The sequence below is a fragment of the Tamandua tetradactyla genome, chromosome 11 (genome assembly GCF_023851605.1).
Source record: "Tamandua tetradactyla isolate mTamTet1 chromosome 11, mTamTet1.pri, whole genome shotgun sequence".
In the NCBI taxonomy this organism is placed as follows: Eukaryota; Metazoa; Chordata; class Mammalia; order Pilosa; family Myrmecophagidae; genus Tamandua; species Tamandua tetradactyla.
Genome location: NC_135337.1, coordinates 96,812,420 through 96,830,803, shown reverse-complemented (window position 1 = coordinate 96,830,803; position 18,384 = coordinate 96,812,420). Strand labels below are relative to the sequence as shown.

General features: G+C 37.0%; 1 pseudogene; it reads left to right on the top strand.

Annotated features, from left to right (window-relative positions):
• Positions 1-961: 961 nt before the first annotated feature.
• Positions 962-14,723, top strand: LOC143649284 (serine/threonine-protein kinase Nek10-like; annotated as a pseudogene).
• The last annotated feature ends 3,661 nt before the right edge of the window (positions 14,724-18,384 follow it).

The following is an 18,384-nucleotide window of genomic DNA, read 5'->3' as shown; positions in this document are numbered from 1 at the left end:
GGCAAGCAGAAGTTTTTTTTGAGAGCTACCAATGTAAACATGCAGGCATGTGTCTTGGTTTCTTTAGTACACCACAGATGCATGACACTGTGCTGGAAAACTGATGAAGTCAAATTCAGCTTACAGATACATTTTTTAAGCTAGTAGAGTGTTTATAAATTCAAATTAGGATGGATTTTGAAGTGCATGCATGCTCTCCCTTTCTCACATTTTCTCACCAGACTCCTTCACATAATTTTGTTTTCTGCCTAACCTTTCTGGGCAATTTTATTTGTGATCCTTATGTATTCAAATCACTAATTTTATGAAATAATCCTGGATTCAAATTCAGGAGAGCCCGGTCACTCCATTGGCAACTCTTTGTACAACTCCAGGCTCATAGCTCTCTTTTTTACCTTGGCACTGTAAAATGATGTTTATTTTTCTTAGTTATAGTATCACAGAACTCTTTCTGAGTGTTCTATGGAGTTATTGTAGATTGTTCTATTTGGGGAATGCTTAAAACTCTTTATTCAAGAGACCAATTTATCAAGTTTGAGTCCCATGTGCCTGTGGCTATTTTTAAATGTCATCATTTTTAGTGTATATTTTCTCACAGAAGCTGTATAAATATTGAGGCATCTCTGGGCATTTATCTTTCTCAGAACAGGAATTTTGTTTCTTGTCTCTGTTCTCATTTTGTGCTTTCTAGAAAGGAATCAGTTTAAGTACTGAGTGAAACAAGGCCAAGGTCCTCAGTGTTTTACAACATAAACACTTTTTAAATATAAGAACTACTGCAGATATTGATGTTTTGGTTTTCAGTTTTAATTTTTAGTGCCAACATTTTGTAGCCACTTGCCAAAAAGCCTCTTAATATTTATTTCATGATAATTCTGCCCTGAGATTGTTTTAATTTATTGAGTTCTACCATGTAAGAATCAGGTATCTTTTTTATTTTCTAGTGTTGTTCTTTCAGAGCATGAGGTTTCTCTTCAGTATGGAAAGAAACAGACCACTCTTTAAAAGGTACAGACTTAGGGAAATTTAAGTGACTGTAACCATTAGATTCAACTATATTCACATTTCTGATTTAGATGCAAACAGTAAAAGAAGAATGTTGCAAAATGCAAAATATGTGCCTTCAGATTTCCAAGAATCTACAAAGATATGACTGAGCTAAGTTAATAATATCTTACAACTGAAAATGGTGAGGAAAAGGCTCTTAATTACATCTGTCTGGCATGGAATTTAGTTTTTTTCTTTTTTTTAACTTTGGTATTTTAAATGGATGGCATAAAAAATGTTCCTGTTTTTGTCCATTCAGAAAATCCAAAGTTAGTCTAATTATTTCCCTTTAATCAATGGAAAAAATAATACTTTTCTTGGATATCTTTTGATAGGGTAGGAGCTCACTTGAAGAGGACAAGGCTGGATGTTTGTGGGCCAGGAAGCCATGCTGGCGGGTGTGATGGAAAAAATATCACCATTTGGGAGGCAAACACTAGTTACCTCTGTGCGTTAGTCTGCATGCTCTTTAACAGGGTGGGTTAGCCAAAATAGGCCCAATTTCTTACTAGAATTTTATTGGTAAAGCAGACTTGAAATAAAGTCTCAAATTAATATAGCATCTTTTGTTCAGAAAGTATGGAGCATTTTTTGTTATTACTTCATTTCTATACAATGCTTGAATTAGGGGAAGAAAAATGAAGTAAAATTGCTCATTACAACCTTTCATTTCAGGGCCCTAAACCATCCATTTTAGTGGACTTAAACCATTTTAATAAGCCCTTGAAGCCATTACCTTGGAAATAAAGCATAAATCTCTCCATGAGTTTTTCCTTATCCCTCTAAAACTGTAATTTAGTGTATTTTTGTTAGATAGGTTGGTATTATTGCCCCCACTTTGTTGATAACCTAAGGAAGCTATGTTTGTTTCATAGAATTAATCTGTCACTGATCTAGGTCCAAAGGGGGAGTAACGGCCAGCAGTTTCCAACTCCTACATTTAATGTATGGTGTGTGTATTTTTTGTGTAGAATTTCCCCACCGACCTGTTTGAGATCTTCATTGATATAGGACATTACGTTCAGGATATCAGTGCTTACGAAGACCTGGTGTCAAAGCTAAATTTATTAGTGGTAAGGTCTGTTCTAAGTATTTTGGCAAGATGATATGTCCCAGATGGAATTTATGTGGCAACCCATTTCCTTTGTATGTTTTGATTAAGAGGATGAACTGAAGCAAATCTCTGAAAATATTGAAAGCATTCATCAGAATAAGGCTCCTTCAAAATATATAGGCAGCTATGTGGTTTTGGACCATCTTGGAATTGGAGCTTTGGCTGTGTGTGAAAGGTGACTTTTCTTTTCAGGAGACAATTCCCAAACAAACTGGACATTGCACTTTCACACCCCCACTCAACTGGATCGAGCCCTACTCGTTGAAAATAGTGAACAAACAGATATAAAAGTTTGAATGATTATTTTGTTCATCGGCTAGCTACAGTGATAACGTCTTAGCTCTCAGTTCTAGAAGTTGGCTACTGATCTTTTGAAGACAAAAGCTTTCATTAGTTTCTCACTAAAGATGGTAAGAATGACTTATCTCAATGCATGGCACATTCTCTAAATTTATACCAGCATTTCTGTATTTGCCCAATAAAATCCTTTTAAATATGGCAGACTGATCCAGGAGACTCCAACCTTTTGAACTAAGTTTAGTATAAATATATCTACAATTTAAAATTCTGTGACTTCTTTAGAACAGTTGATTAATCATGTGACAATTCATCTCTTTCTTCCCCTTTCTACCCTTTCTCCATTCTTATTTTTTTCCTCCTTTTTTTCTTCCCTGTCTTCCTTATCCTAGGTTAGAAAGCATAGTGGTCAAAATCTTTTAGCAATGAAAGAAGTCAATCTACATAACCCAGCATTTGGGAAGGATAAAAAAGATCGAGACAGCAGTGTAAAGAATATTGTTTCTGAATTAATGAAAATTAAAGAGCAGTTAAATGTTTTTCTTATTTATGATGTTTTCTTTAAATAAATGTCATGAGAAGATGGCGGCTTAGTAAGACGTGTGGGTCTTAGTTCCTCCTCCAGAACAGCTACTAGAGAAGTAGAAACTATTCAGAACAGCTCCCAGAGCCACAACAGAGACCAAGAAGACAGCATACCCCATTCTGGAATGGCTGACTGGCTGGGAGAACCCGCTCCGGTGAGATCGCCGAGGGGCGAGGGCTTCCCCGGGCCGGGGCGGCAGGCGGCCGGAGTCCCTCCCTCCCTTCTTCCCGGGCTGGCTGGGAGAATTGGACAGGAGGTCCCTTCAAGCCGTGGTGGCTGGCGCCACCCCCACGCATGGCCACCCAGACCAGCTGGGAGAATTGGATCAGAGATCCCCAAGCCACGGAGAACGGTGACCGGGGTCCCTTCCAAACAAGTAGCTTCCCGGTCCGGCTGGGAACAATGGATAGATACTTCCCCAAGCCGTGGTGGCTGGCGCTTCCCCACCACACTTGGTGCCCCGGACCGACTGGGAAATTTGGGCAGGCGTTCCCCCAAGCCGCGGAGGCTGGTGACCCTCCCTGTGCGTGGATCCCCGGGCCAGCTGGGAGATTCGGATTGGCACTCCCCAAAGCCGCTTTGGCTGGCGACCCCCCCCTACAGCGAGAGTTTTCCAAAGTTAAAGGGGCCACAGCATCTTTTACTGGTGGGACCCGCAGACAGATGAACACCACGAGCACCACCTACTGGTCAGGATAAGAAAAACAGAGCCCAGAGATTTCACAGAAAAATCTTTCAATCAGCGGGGTCTTACACCCAGGGAAATCTGATTAAATGCCCAAATGCCAGCAGAAGACAACGGATCACTCTCAGAAAATTGAAAATATGGCCCAGTCAAAGGAAAAAACCAATAGTTCAAATGAGATACAGGAACTGAGACAACTAATGCTGAATATACAAACAGAAATGGAAAACCTCTTCAAAAACCAAATCGATAAATTGAGGGAGGATATGAAGAAGACATGGGCTGAACAAAAATAAGAAATAGAAAAACTGAAAAAAACAACTCACAGAACTTATGGGAGTGAAGGACAAAGTAGAAAAGATGGAAAAAACAATGGATACCTACAATGGTAGATTTAAAGAGACGGAAGATAGAATTAGTGATTTGGAGGGTGGAACATCTGAATTCCAAAAAGAAACAGAAACTATCGGGAAAAGAATGGAAAAATTTGAACAGGGGATCAGGGAACAGAAGGACAATATGAAGCGCACAAATATACATGTTGTGGGTGTCCCAGAAGGAGAAGAGAAGGGAAAAGGAGGAGAAAAACTAATGGAAGAAATTATCACTGAAAATTTCCCAACTCTTATGAAAGAACTAAAATTACAGATCCAAGAAGTGCAGCGCACCCCAAAGAGAATAGACCCAAATAGGCGTTCTCCAAGACACTTACTAGTTAGAATGTCAGAGGTCAAAGAGAAAGAGAGGATCTTGAAAGCAGCAAGAGAAAAACAAACCATCACATACAAGGGAAACCGAATAAGACTATGTGTAGATTTCTCAGCAGAAACCATGGAAGCTAGAAGACAGGGGGATGATATATTTAAATTACTAAAAGAGAAAAACTGCCAACCAAGACTCCTATATCCAGAAATTTTGTCCTTCAAAAATGAGGGAGAAATTAAAACATTTTCAGACAAAAAGTCACTGAGAGAATTTGTGACCAAGAGACCAGCTCTGCAAGAAATACTAAAGGGAGCACTAGAGTCAGTTACAAAAAGACAGAAGAGAGAGGTATGTAGAAGAGTGTAGAAAGAAGGAAAATCAAATATGATGTACATAATACAAAAGGCAAAATGGTAGAGGAAAATATTATCCAAACAGTAATAACACTAAATGTTAATGGACTGAATTCCCCAAGCAAAAGACATAGATTGGCAGAATGGATTAAAAAACAGGATCCTTCTATATGCTATCTACAGGAAACACACCTTAGACCCAAAGATAAACATAGGTTGAAAGTGAAAGGTTGGGAAAAGGTATTTCATGCAAATAACAACCAGAAAGTAGCAGGAGTGGCTATACTAATATCCAACAAATTAGACTTCAAATGTAAAACAGTTAAAAGAGACAAAGAAGGACACTATCTACTAATAAAAGGAACAATTAAACAAGAAGACATAACAATCATAAATATTTATGCACCAAACCAGAATGCCCCAAAATACGTGAGGAATATGATGCAAACACTGAAAAAGGAAATAGACACATATACCATAAGAGTTGGAGACTTCAATTCACCACTCTCATCAATGGACAGAACATCTAGACAGAGGATCAATAAAGAAATAGAGAATCTGAATATTACTATAAATGAGCAAGATTTAACAGACATTTATAGGACATTACATCCCACAACAGCAGGATACACCTTTTTTTCAAGTGCTCATGGATCATTCTCAAAGATAGACCATATGCTGGGTCACAAGGCAAGTCTTAACAAATTTAAAAAGACTGAAATCATACACAACACTTTCTCGGATCATAAAGGACTGAAGTTGGAAATCAATAATAGACGGAGTGCCAGAAAATTCACAAATACATGGAGACTCAACAACACACTCTTAAACAACGAGTGGGTCAAAGAAGAAATTGCAAGAGAAATTAGTAAATACCTCGAGGCGAATGAAAACGAAAACACAGCATATCAAAACCTATGGGACACAGCAAAGGCAGTGCTAAGAGGGAAATTTATTGCCCTAAATGCCTATATCAGAAAAGAAGAAAAGGCAAAAATGCAGGAATTAACTGTCCACTTGGAAGAACTGGAGAAAGAACAGCAAACGAATCCCAAAGCAAGCAAAAGGAAAGAAATAACAAAGATTAGAGCAGAAATAAATGAAATTGAAAACAATAGAGAAAATCAATAAGACCAGAAGTTGGTTCTATGAGAAAATCAATAAGATTGATGGGCCCTTAGCAAGATTGACAAAAAGAAGAAGAGAGTGGATGCAAATAAATAATATCAGAAATGGAAGAGGAGACATAACCACTGACCTTACAAAAATAAAGGAGGTAATAACAGGATACTATGAGCAACTTTGCACTAATAAATACAACAATTTAGAGGAAATGGACGGGTTCCTAGAAAGACATGAACAACCAACTTTGACTCAAGAAGAAATAGATGACCTCAACAAACCAATCACAAGTAAAGAAATTGAGTCAGTCATTCAAAAGCTTCCTAAAAAGAAAATTCCAGGACTAGACGGCTTCACATGTGAATTCTATCAAACATTCCAGAAAGAATTAGTACCAGCTCTCCTCAAACTCTTCAAAAAAATTAAAGTGGAGGGAAAGCTACCTAATTCATTCTATGAGGCCAACATCACCCTCATACCAAAACCAGGCAAAGATATTACAAAAAAATAAAACTACAGACCAATCTCTCTAATGAATATAGATACAAAAATCCTCAATAAAATTCTAGCAACTCGAATCCAACAACACATTAAAAGAATTATACATCATGACCAAGTAGGATTCATCCCAGGTATGCAAGGATGGTTCAACATAAGAAAATCAATTAATGTAATACATCATATCAACAAATCAAAGCAGAAAATCACATGATCATCTCAATTGATGCAGAGAAGGCATTTGACAAGATTCAACATCCTTTCCTGTTGAAAACACTTCAAAAGATAGGAATACAAGGGAACTTCCTTAAAATGATAGAGGGAATATATGAAAAACCCACAGCTAATATCATCCTCAATGGGGAAAAATTGAAAACTTTCCCCCTAAGATCAGGAACAAGACAAGGATGTCCACTATCACCACTATTATTCAACATCGTATTGGAGGTTCTAGCCAGAGCAATTAGACAAGAAAAAGAAATACAAGGCATCAAAATTGGAAAGGAAGAAGTAAAACTATAACTGTTTGCAGATGATATGATACTATACGTCGAAAACCCAGAAAAATCCACAACAAAACTACTAGAGCTAATAAATGAGTACAGCAAAGTAGCAGGTTACAAGATCAACATTCAAAAATCTGTAGCATTTCTATACACTAGTAATGAACAAGCTGAGGGGGGAAATCAAGAAACGAATCCCATTTACAATTGCAACTAAAAGTAAAATACCTACGAATAAATTTAACTAAAGAGACAAAAAACCTATACAAAGAAAACTACAAAAAAACTGTTAAAAGAAATCACAGAAGATCTAAATAGATGGAAGGGCATACTGTATTCATGGATTGGAAGACTAAATATAGTTAAGATGTCAATCCTACCTAAATTGATCTACAGATTCAATGCAATACCAATCAAAATTCCAACAACTTATTTTTCAGAAATAGAAAAACCAATAAGCAAATTTATCTGGAAGGGCAGGGTGTCCCGAATTGCTAAAAGTATCTTGAGGGAAAAAAAACGAAGCTGGAGGTCTCACGCTGCCAGACTTTAAGGCATATTATGAAGCCACAGTGGTCAAAACAGCATGGTATTGGCATAAAGATAGATATATCGACCAATGGAATCGAATAGAGTGCTCAGATATAGACCCTCTCATCTATGGACATTTGATCTTTGATAAGGCAGTCAAGCCAACTCACCTGGGACAGAGCAGTCTCTTCAATAAATGGTGCCTAGAGAACTGGATATCCATATGCAAAAGAATGAAAGAAGACCCATCTCTCACACCCTATACAAAAGTTAACTCAAAATGGATCAAAGATCTAAACATTAGGTCTAAGACCATAAAACAGTTAGAGGAAAACGTAGGGAGATATCTTATGAATCTTACAATTGGAGGCGGTTTTATGGACCTTAAACCTAAAGCAAGAGCACTGAAGAAGGAAATAAATAAATGGGAGTTCCTCAAAATTAAACACTTTTGTGCATCAAAGAACTTCATCAAGAAAGTAGAAAGACAGCCTACACAATGGGAGACAATATTTGGAAATGACATATCAGATAAAGGTCTAGTATCCAGAATTTATAAAGAGATTGTCCAACTCAACAACAAAAAGACAGCCAACCCAATTACAAAATGGGAAAAAGACTTGAACAGACACCTCTCAGAAGAGGAAATATAAATGGCCAAAAGGCACATGAAGAGATGCTCAATGTCCCTGGCCATTAGAGAAATGCAAATCAAAACCACAATGAGATATCAACTCACACCCACCAGAATGGCCATTATCAACAAAACAAAAAATGACAAGTGCTGGAGAGGATACGGAGAAAGAGGCACACTTATCCACTGTTGGTGGGAATGTCAAATGGTGCAACCACTGTGGAAGGCAGTTTGGCGGTTCCTCAAAAAACTGAATATAGAATTGCCATACAACCCAGCAATACCATTGCTAGGTATCTACTCAAAGGACTTAAGGGCAAAGACACAAACGGACATTTGCACACCAATGTTTATAGCAGCGTTATTTACAATTGCAAAGAGATGGAAACAGCCAAAATGTCCATCAACAGACGAGTGGCTAAACAAACTGTGGTATATACATATGATGGAATATTATGCAGCTTTAAGACAGAATAAACTTATGAAGCATGTAATAACATGGATGGACCTAGAGAACATTATGCTGAGTGAGTCTAGCCAAAAACTAAAGGACAAATACTGTATGGTCCCACTGATGTGAACCAACATTCGAGAATAAACTTGGAATATGTCATTGGTAACAGAGACCATCAGGAGATAGAAATAGGGTAAGATATTGGGTAATTGGAGCTGAAGGGATACAGACTGTGCAACAGAACTAGATACAAAAACTCAAAAATGGACAGCACAATAATACCTAATTGTAAAGTAATCATGTTAAAACACTGAATGAAGCTGCATCTGAGCTATAGGGTTTTTTTTGTTTGTTTGTCTGTTTGTTTGTTTGTGTCTTTTTTTACTATTTTTTTCTCTATATCAACATTCTATATCTTTTTCTGTTGTTTTGCTAGTTCTTTTCCTAAATCGATGCAAATGTACTAAGAAATGATGATCATGCATCTATGTGATGATAAGAATTACTGATTGCATATGTAGAATGGAATGATTTCTAAATGTTGTGTTAATTTCTTTTTTCTTTAATTAATTAAAAAACTGCTAAATAAATAAATAAATGTCATCAAAATAAAGTAGAGCTTTTTGTGCTACCTTTGTCCATGCTTTTTGGTTACTGGATCTTCTTTAAGCAAGGCATTGAAGTGGTTCTTTCTTAACCAGCTTTTCTCCTAAGCTTTGATGATCATAAAAATGCATTCTGGAGTTTATATCAGGGCCATGGGTACAAAGTAACTGGATTTTCAGCACAAAGGGTCATATATGAGATATCCTTCTCTTTTCATTGACAGCATATCGATTCTGTTACAGCAGCATAGACTTTGTTATGACATTGTTAAGACATTGTTAAGAAAACTTAAAAAATAATCTCTCTTTCTCATCCCATTCCTGTTGCTTGTCTCTGCCATTACCTTGTCCAATATCATTATCCTTTCCTTTGGTTCAATCCTTTACTGAGATAGCAAATGTTCAATTGTGAGTTACCTCAAAGTCCAAGTACATGCCTCTTATATATGGCCCCACCGATGTAGAACATGCATAAGAATATGACTAGGAGTTCCTTCACTTTTGTCAAATGGAACCAAGCTGTTAACTCAAATATGGCTTATTATGGATTTTCAAGCTAGGTTATTATTTACTGGTTGAGTGAAGAGGCATTAGCAGAATAATCTGACATAATGCCATGATTCAATTACTATTATTATGGATTTTTGTTCAAGGAGAAAGAATAAACAGGTCAGAAGAGAAATGGGACTTTTTTTTTACAAGTGCAGGCACTGGGAATTGAACTCGGATCTCTTGCGTGGCAGGCAAGAACCCTGCCTGCTGAGCCACCATGGCCTGCCCCCATCGTGACCTGCCTGAGACTTTTTTTCATGATCCAAGAACACATTGATTTCTTTTTTAGCCTTTCTTATGTTTCTATTTGTTAGAAATACTGTTCATTTATAAGTCCTGTGTAGAGCTATCAGCTTCATGGCTCTCTATTCTCTGCTAGTCAAATTTGCACAGTATCTGTGCTGGAAGCAAAGAATACCTTAAATTTGAAGGTCTTTATTCATTGAAATCTGCAGTTCTACTCCAACTTAAAATTTTTCTACTCCTATGTTAGAGCTTTAACATTAATAATCTATTTTATGGTTGACTTTTATGTATTAATAGATTATATTTTAAAATAGGTTATTATTTTCTCATATTTAGGATAACTTAGCCTTCAACAGTGAACTATTGTATTATAGCACAAGGCCAAAATGTGGCTTTCGACTTAAGCTGAATGAGTATCTTCATTTGGACCAAAATCTGGATACTGTCCTGGCCAATGAGCTAGGTCCAAAACATGCTCAAATTGCTTATTTGGCCCCATATTGTTTAAAATATATGAGTCATTTGCTAGTTGATGAGGTAGGCTGTTTGTTTTAGCACATTTCATAAGAAAAGTGTATTAGGGTGGGGCATATATAAGAGGCATATACTTGGACTTTGAGGTAACTCACAGTTGAACATTTGCTATCTCAGTAAAGGATTGAACCAAAGGAAAGGATAATGATATTGGACAAGGTAATGACAGAGACAAGCAACAGGAATGGGATGAGAATGAGAGATTATTTGTTAAGTTTTCTTAACAATGTCTTAACAATGTCATAACAAAGTCTATGCTGCTGTAACAGAGACTTTGAAAGATAGTGGCTTGGGGGTGTGAGGGTAAACCAGTGGTAGAATTCTCGCTTGCCATGAGGGAGACCCAGGTCCGATTTCCAGCCCATACACTTCCCCCTAAAACAAACAAACCAAGAAACCAGCAAAAGCAAATAAAAATTCAACAAATTGTGCTGCAATAATGGAATACTCATATGGAAAAAGAATGAAATGTGACCCCTGCCATACAGCCTACAAGCTTATAGCTTAAGGAAGCAAGCATACAGCTTAAGGAAGAGAGCGCATGATATACTAGGATAAGAAAAATGGAAGTTGTCTCTCTCATGTAACAGTCCCACGGCGAGTAGACCATTTAGGTAGGCTTTGCTTCACCCACTCATTCAGGGATGCAGGTGCTTTTTCTCTTCTTTCTCTGCCATCTTCTAAAGCAATTATCTTCACTGCACAACTGAAATTCCCAGAAGTACATTCACATCCAAGGTGTGGGGGGGGGGGAGGAAGAGCATCTAATACTTAGGATTTAGACACAGGACTACACTTGGCTTCCACTCATATTCCATGGTGAGAACTGAGTGATAGGCCCACTCATGGCTATAAGAGAGGCTGGGAAATGGAATCTTTAGAAGGAGAGATTTGTCCAGCTACAGCTCCATTGTGGTGGGGCAGTGGGAGAGTAGGTTTTGGTAGACAGCTAGAAGTGTCCCCCCTCAAAAGGTCACCAAGAAAGAAAAATAAGAGATGTAAGCCATTTATAGGTGTAGTGGTAACTTGTCTGAAATAAAATAAGTTTCAATTTTCCTAGAAATAACTGTAAAAATTTTAATGCTCTTGTAGAATATGACCATTTCTTTTTAAAAAGTAGAATTTTCTAGCCACATCCTTCAAGTAAATTATTATTATTATTTAAACTGAGCTAATTCAGATTATTCCAGTTTCATACTAACAATTTTGGAGAACCCAGAAAGTTTGGACAAATAGACACAAATCAGTGTATATGAATATATAGGTGTGTGGGGGGAGGTTAAAAACAAAGAATATATGTAATCAATATAAATTACTTTACTTTAGTTTTCTTCTCTATACAATCTGTGGCATTAGGGTATAGAGTGTTAAATAAATTCTAAGGTTCTTTCTAATTCTACAGTTCTCTATTTCAGTTAAATTAGGTGATGAAACAGTCAGTTTTCAATTCTGTTTGATAAGGCTATTTAGGAGATTGCTATTTTCACATCACTTTTGTAAGTAAGAAAAAATTCTGAAAAATCTCAATTAGATAGTATCTTGAAATTCTTAGTTTTACAAGCTTTTTTTTTCAAATATGAAGTCCCATTAAATAAATAGTCTGTTAAATAATGTTTGATATTTTTGAATAGTGTAATGTTTATTTCTTTTTTCTTGTAGCATTATCATCCCAATGTTGTATGCTACTACAAAACATTTCTGGAAAGTAAGTGAATTTTCATTGATATTTCCTATTTAGGAGAAATATCTTAGTTACTCAATACGTTTTTATATTAGAGTGTTACTAAAAAGTATAATCAACTATTGTAAATTTTTTTTAATATCTGGACTATCTTATGCCTCATTTCTTTGAACAGTGAAACAATGATTTAATCAATGACCTGCAAATAGTCACAAAATACTCAGATCCCCATATGAAAGATACTAAACGAATAAAAACCAAAATAGTTATTAAAGTTATTTTCATTTAAAACAATAATCAAGAGAAAACAAAACTAAAGGAAGGTGGTTTCTTTTTTAAAAAAAAGTTATTATGTTGAATCAGATTACGTTTTCCATGCCCCAAATAAATTGGATATTTATTTTAACTGAAGTTCATGTAAATGCCACAAGATGGCGCTGGGGTCTTGACTGATTCTGCAGGCGGGTAATGCAGGCTCTTTCTCAGCAGAGATGAAGGAATACTGAGTCAAAAACGCTGAGATAAAGCCAAACTCGGTTACTTGTTTAAAACCAACAAACTTCAATAGCGTAGGTCTTTATAAACCTTAATGATCTGTGTCACGTATGAAATTTCAAAACAAAATGTATTTGATGAATTATTTAAAGAAATATGAAGCAATAATTGGAGCTTTCTCTTTCCTTCTCATAAATGTTATTGTCATTCAAGAAAAACTTTTCTGTTCTTTGGTCTTTGTTAGGTGATTTTATCTATTTTCCTTCCCCCAGGGGAGTTGGTCAGATTTAATGCTGAAACTCTCCAGGAGTAAATCCTGCCCATTTGGCCATTTGCTCTTGGTAGTAGAATAATTACCCTTCTCTTAGTGCATATCCCATCAGAAAGAGATCAACACTGCGCAACCAACAGAGAATGGCGTGGATCAGTGTGCACTGGCATATAAGGCTACTGAATGAAAAAAGTATAAGTTTCTGAACAAGTATAACATTATTACATTTTTTAAAATATTGTATGTGTAAATATATATCATTAAAAGAAAAACTGTTAATGTACTTTAGGATCTCATTGCTTCATTGAGTGACTCATGAATCAGGTAGCTTCCCATTCAGAAAGCAGAAGGGAGCGCCACTGAGGGAGTGGAAAAAGGGAAGCTCATATAGGGCAAAAGCAGAGGCAAGCAAGGAAACATTCTGATTAGCTGATGTTGAATTCCCATTTTACATAGGGGGTCTTACAGAATGGGGAACAGAATGGTTAGTATGATATGTCCAATAGGGCAAGCCATCTCTCTTAGACCGAAACTGGTTTATCACCAGGTATTGCTTATCTGCAGTTCTGCAGGGTGTGTTCCATTGTTCCATGTTCTTGGAAAGACCCTGCAAGTCGATTGTTTTTGTCTTTTGGAAGATCCTTTCTTGGGAAGGGGTTCTTTTTGGCAACACCCAATGCAGGCTGCCACTGTATTTTAGTGAATAACGTATATTTTATCTACATCCAAAAAATCAGAGAAAAAGTATGTCACATACCAGTGTTAATAGTTAGGAATTGGTTTTAAATAAGGAAGTAAAATCTACTTCTTTGTCTTCTGGCATTTGAGGCAAAGAGACAAACACAATCAGTTATGAGATTCCCAGTATCCATAAAATTAACCAGGAGAAAACTGTCTCTGCTCTTGAGGGGCATAACAAGTTTCTATCATGGGCTGGGGTGAGGTCTTCACCTGTCATTGTAGCAGTGTGGCATAATTCCAATGAAGAATTCTGTACAGTATTCTAGAGACTCCAAAATGATGCAGTTTAAAATGCAATTTATGGGCACTAAACATGATATAAGGATAAATTTTCAACTTCTGAGAGGAAAGATGGGTTAATGTTATTTCAGGAATCTTCCACGACTTGGGATTATTTGTTTATTCTCTTTGCAACCTTCCAATCATTCTATATCCTGGTGTACCTAGAAAATGGTACTTTATTTCCCAGAGTAAGTTTTTGCTAAGCGGTTGCTCTAGTGAGAAGTGATTGTCCCTGGGCTTCAGTTGCCCTAAGGCCCCTTTACCCCACACCCACCAAGTCTGAGCAGCTCTATAATGTTGCACATGTCAAATTCCTTATGTGCTGTGTCTCCCTTTGGGAGCCTTGGATTATAATTTGTTTTTTCAAGATGTCTGTATTAAATTTGAATTTCTGTTACTTTTTGGTGTTCTTGTATATAGATGACAGGTTATATATAGTTATGGAGCTTATAGAGAGGGCACCCCCTCTTGGAGAGCATTTCAGTTCTTTGAAGGAAAAACAACACCATTTTGCTGAAGAGAGACTATGGAAAATATTTATACAAGAGTATGCTTTTAAAAAAATCTTCATTAAATTTTTCCTATAAAACAGTAAACTCCTGAACTGATTTGTTAGAGACATGTGTAGTAGTCACCATTGCTTATGCATGTATGGGGAAATAAAATTCATTTTTTAATTTGCTGTTTCAAGCTGTGCTTAGTTCTTCAGTATCTACGCAAGGAAAAGAGGGTTGTCCATAGAGATCTGATGCCAAGCAACATTATGTTGGGGATATGGACAAAGTAACAGTCAGTCAGTATGAAAATATTTACATTTTTAACTGAAGAACTTCTGATTATTATTCTTGATGAGTTCTGTCCAGTAGAACTTCGTGTCTGGATGGAAGTGTTCCTGAGATCTGTACCATTCAGTATGGTAGCCATGTGTCACAGGTGGCTAACAGGCACTTGAAATGTGGCTAAGTGCAACTGAGGAATTGAATTTTTAATTTTACTAAATTTTAATTAATTTAGATAGTGGCCATGTGTGATTAGTGGCTATCATATTAGACTGTAACTAGAATAGTTCTAAATGACTGAATTAAACTTTGCCCAGAGGAGAGAGTAAAGCACTGTTAGGATACTTGAGTATTTAAACCTCATATCAATGGGTTCCAGGATTTTCCTTCTGTAGAACCCTACCTCATCAATAAAAGCTTTTATAACCACCATGTGAGCACATTGTTTTGAATGGTTTTACCATAGCCTGCTGTGTCTTATGGGTGACAAATGTACATGTCAAGACGTAAATAAAATCCCAGCTATTTGTGTACATCAACAAATTATTTTTATCACAATATTTTCATCTGTAGCAAGTAAGCCTAAGAATGTATGAAATGTTCAAATGATTCCCTGCCTCACCCCCCACTGTTGTCTAATTCTCAATTGGAATTTAAATTTAAGATTAGTTTTGGCTTAGAGTTATATATATACTCTTACCTGTTCTTTACTCATACACTTTTAAACACTGTGTTCCTCTCATGGGCTATTAATGACTTACCGGTAACAAGTAGGGAGACACATCCTTAAATCAGTGGTTTCTGATTAGTTTTAATCATAGAATCCTATCAGTAAAAATTTTTTTGAGACTACACTGCCAATATATATATGCTTATTTATAATTTGATATGTATATCACTGTATAACTATTTGATAGTACATAAAGTCTATAGAAATAAAATACAAAATTATGTATTGAAATGGAAATTTTATTATTTTTTCCTATCTCCCAGTGGATTGCCCTGGGTACCCATCTTTGGAGACCACTGCCATAAATGTCATACAATGACATCTAAAGCAGAAGCTCTTCTTATAGGAGAATCTAATTTCCCATGAAATCCATTCCCCATGTACACATTCACCATAACCATGTCTGCAGTAATAGCTATCAGCTTTATAGTTCAGATATTTATAAGTAGAACATCCTATATTAGTTTTAAAAAAGCAACAACAGAAACTCCATAGATAACCTTCAATTAAAATGCTTGGAAATGCTTCTAAGCCATAGCGTTGTGAAATAAAAAATAAGGCCAAATAATTGTGACTTTTCATCTTGGACACTCATTTGATGAGTCATTTTGCTTACTGTAAGCTTTCTACACTCTGTTTTTATTGTACTTGTGTTTCCTTAAGGATTTTTGCTGCATATCTACATGTGTACATTGGTCAATTTGTAAGTTAATAAGGGTTATTAAAAATTATGTGTGTGTACCAGTTTGAAGCTATTATGTACCCCAGAAAAGCCATGTTTTACTCCTGATACCATCTTGTGGGGGACAGCAATTTCTTTTAATCCTGATTCATTACAGTGGGGCAGAAATTTTTTATCAGATTATCTCCATGGACATGTGACATGCCCAATTGTGGGTGTGGCCTTTTGATTCAATGGAGATATCACTCCACCCATTCAAGATGGGTCTTGACTAGTTTACTAGAGTCCTTTAAAATGGGAAACATTTTGGTGAAACCTTAGAAATGATAGACACTTAGAGATGCAAATGCTTGGAGAGCAGAAGTGACAGAGCCCACAGAACCAGAGAAATCTTTGGAGATGAAGAAAGAAAATGCCCCCAGGGAAGCTGTTTGAAACCAGAAGTCAAAGACCCCAGCAGATGCCAGCCACTTGCCTTCCCAGCTGACAGAGGTGTTCCAGACCAATCGGCCTTTCTTGAATTGAAGTATCTTTCCCTGGATGCCTTAGTTTGGACATCTTTTTAAGATTTAGAACTGTAAACTTGTACCATATTAAATTCCCTTTTCAGAAGCTGTTCCATTTCTGGCATACTACTTTCCACCAGCTTAACAAACTAAAACAGATTTTGATATAGGAAAGTGGGGTACTGATGCTGTTTGCAAATACAAGACATGTCAGAACAGCTTTTTAAATGGATAAGAGGAATATTCTGGAGGAGTTGTGAGGACCTTGATAGAGAAGGCCTAGAATGCTTTGAAGAGACTGTTGATAGAGATGTGGACTCTAAAGATACCTACGATCAGGCTTTAGACAGAAATGATGTATGTGTCATTGGAAACTGGGAGGAAGGCATTCTTTGTGGATGGAAAGCAGAATTTGAGAGTGATGTACTGGGATATTTAGCAGAAGAAATTTCCAAACTAAATGTGGAAGATTCAGTCTGGCTGCTCCTTGCAGCTTATAGTAAAATTGGAAAGGAAAGAGATAAGTTGAGAACTGAACTCTTGCATACAAAGAAAGCAGAAATTGGTGGTCTGGAATATTCTGGGCTTCCAGAAAGTGAGACCCCAGTAAATAGGGCCCCACATAAGGATTCAACTGAACACGGAAGCAATCAGCCATTACAGGACAAGCAAGGATTGGAGTTGGAGTTATTCAGAAAGAATTTGTGGAAAGTTCAATTGTCTGATGGTTATGATCCCTGCATACTGCATAAGAAATCAACAAGAGTGCTGCAAGGCCTGTATAAACAGAACCACTCCCAATCTGGACTAAAAGGGACAGAAAAGGGACAACTTGAAGGAAAAACATCTTCACAGACAAACCATGGAAGCTAAGGTCCGGAGCCAGGAAGCCTCAGGCTAGAAGAGTGGACCCATCCATACATGTTCAGAGGGTGAGTTTGCCCCAGAAGCAGAGGGTGGGCTAACCACTTCATTGCTTAGGAAGAGTTGTGCTGCCCAGGCATTGGAGAGGGTGGACCACAAAAACTAGGGATTGGGGGAGACTGGCTGCCATCCATTGTTCTGGGTGGGGTTGAGCGTACCCTGGAGATGGCAGAAATCCCAAGTGCTGTCGTGAAGCTTAGAGAGGGTACATCTGAAAAAAAAAGTGGTCCCATCAAAGCACTCCAGTGTTGCAACTCATCCCATTGTTTGGAGAGAGAGCAAGACTGCTGAATAGGAAAGGGTAGGATTTCTGCTTTCTAAAGCTCCAAGGAATAATGACTCTCAGATTTTGAAATCCAATGGAGTTTGCCCTACAGGTTTTTGGAAATGTTTAGGTCTAGTGACCCCTGTGTCCTTCCAATTTCTCCCTATGGAAATGAATCATGTATACTATAACTGTCCCCTCCTTTGCATATTGGCAGCAGATAGCTTGTTCTGAGTTTCACAGGTCCAGAGCCAGAGGAGAATTTTTGCCTTAGAATAGAACATGTCTGTAGCTGACCTTGATGAGATTAATGGTTTGCACTTTGTATCATATTAGTATTGTTGCTGAAATGATTTAAGGCTTTGTGATATTGTAATGGGATTAATGTATTTTGTATATGGAAGGAACATATCTTTTGGGGGGTCCAGAGGTTGGAATGTGCTGATTTGAAACTATCATATGCCTCAGAAAAGCCATGTTTTAATCCTGATCCAATCTTTTGGGGGAAAATGTTTCTTTTAATCCTGATTTAATGCCGAGGGTGGAAACTTTTGATTAGATT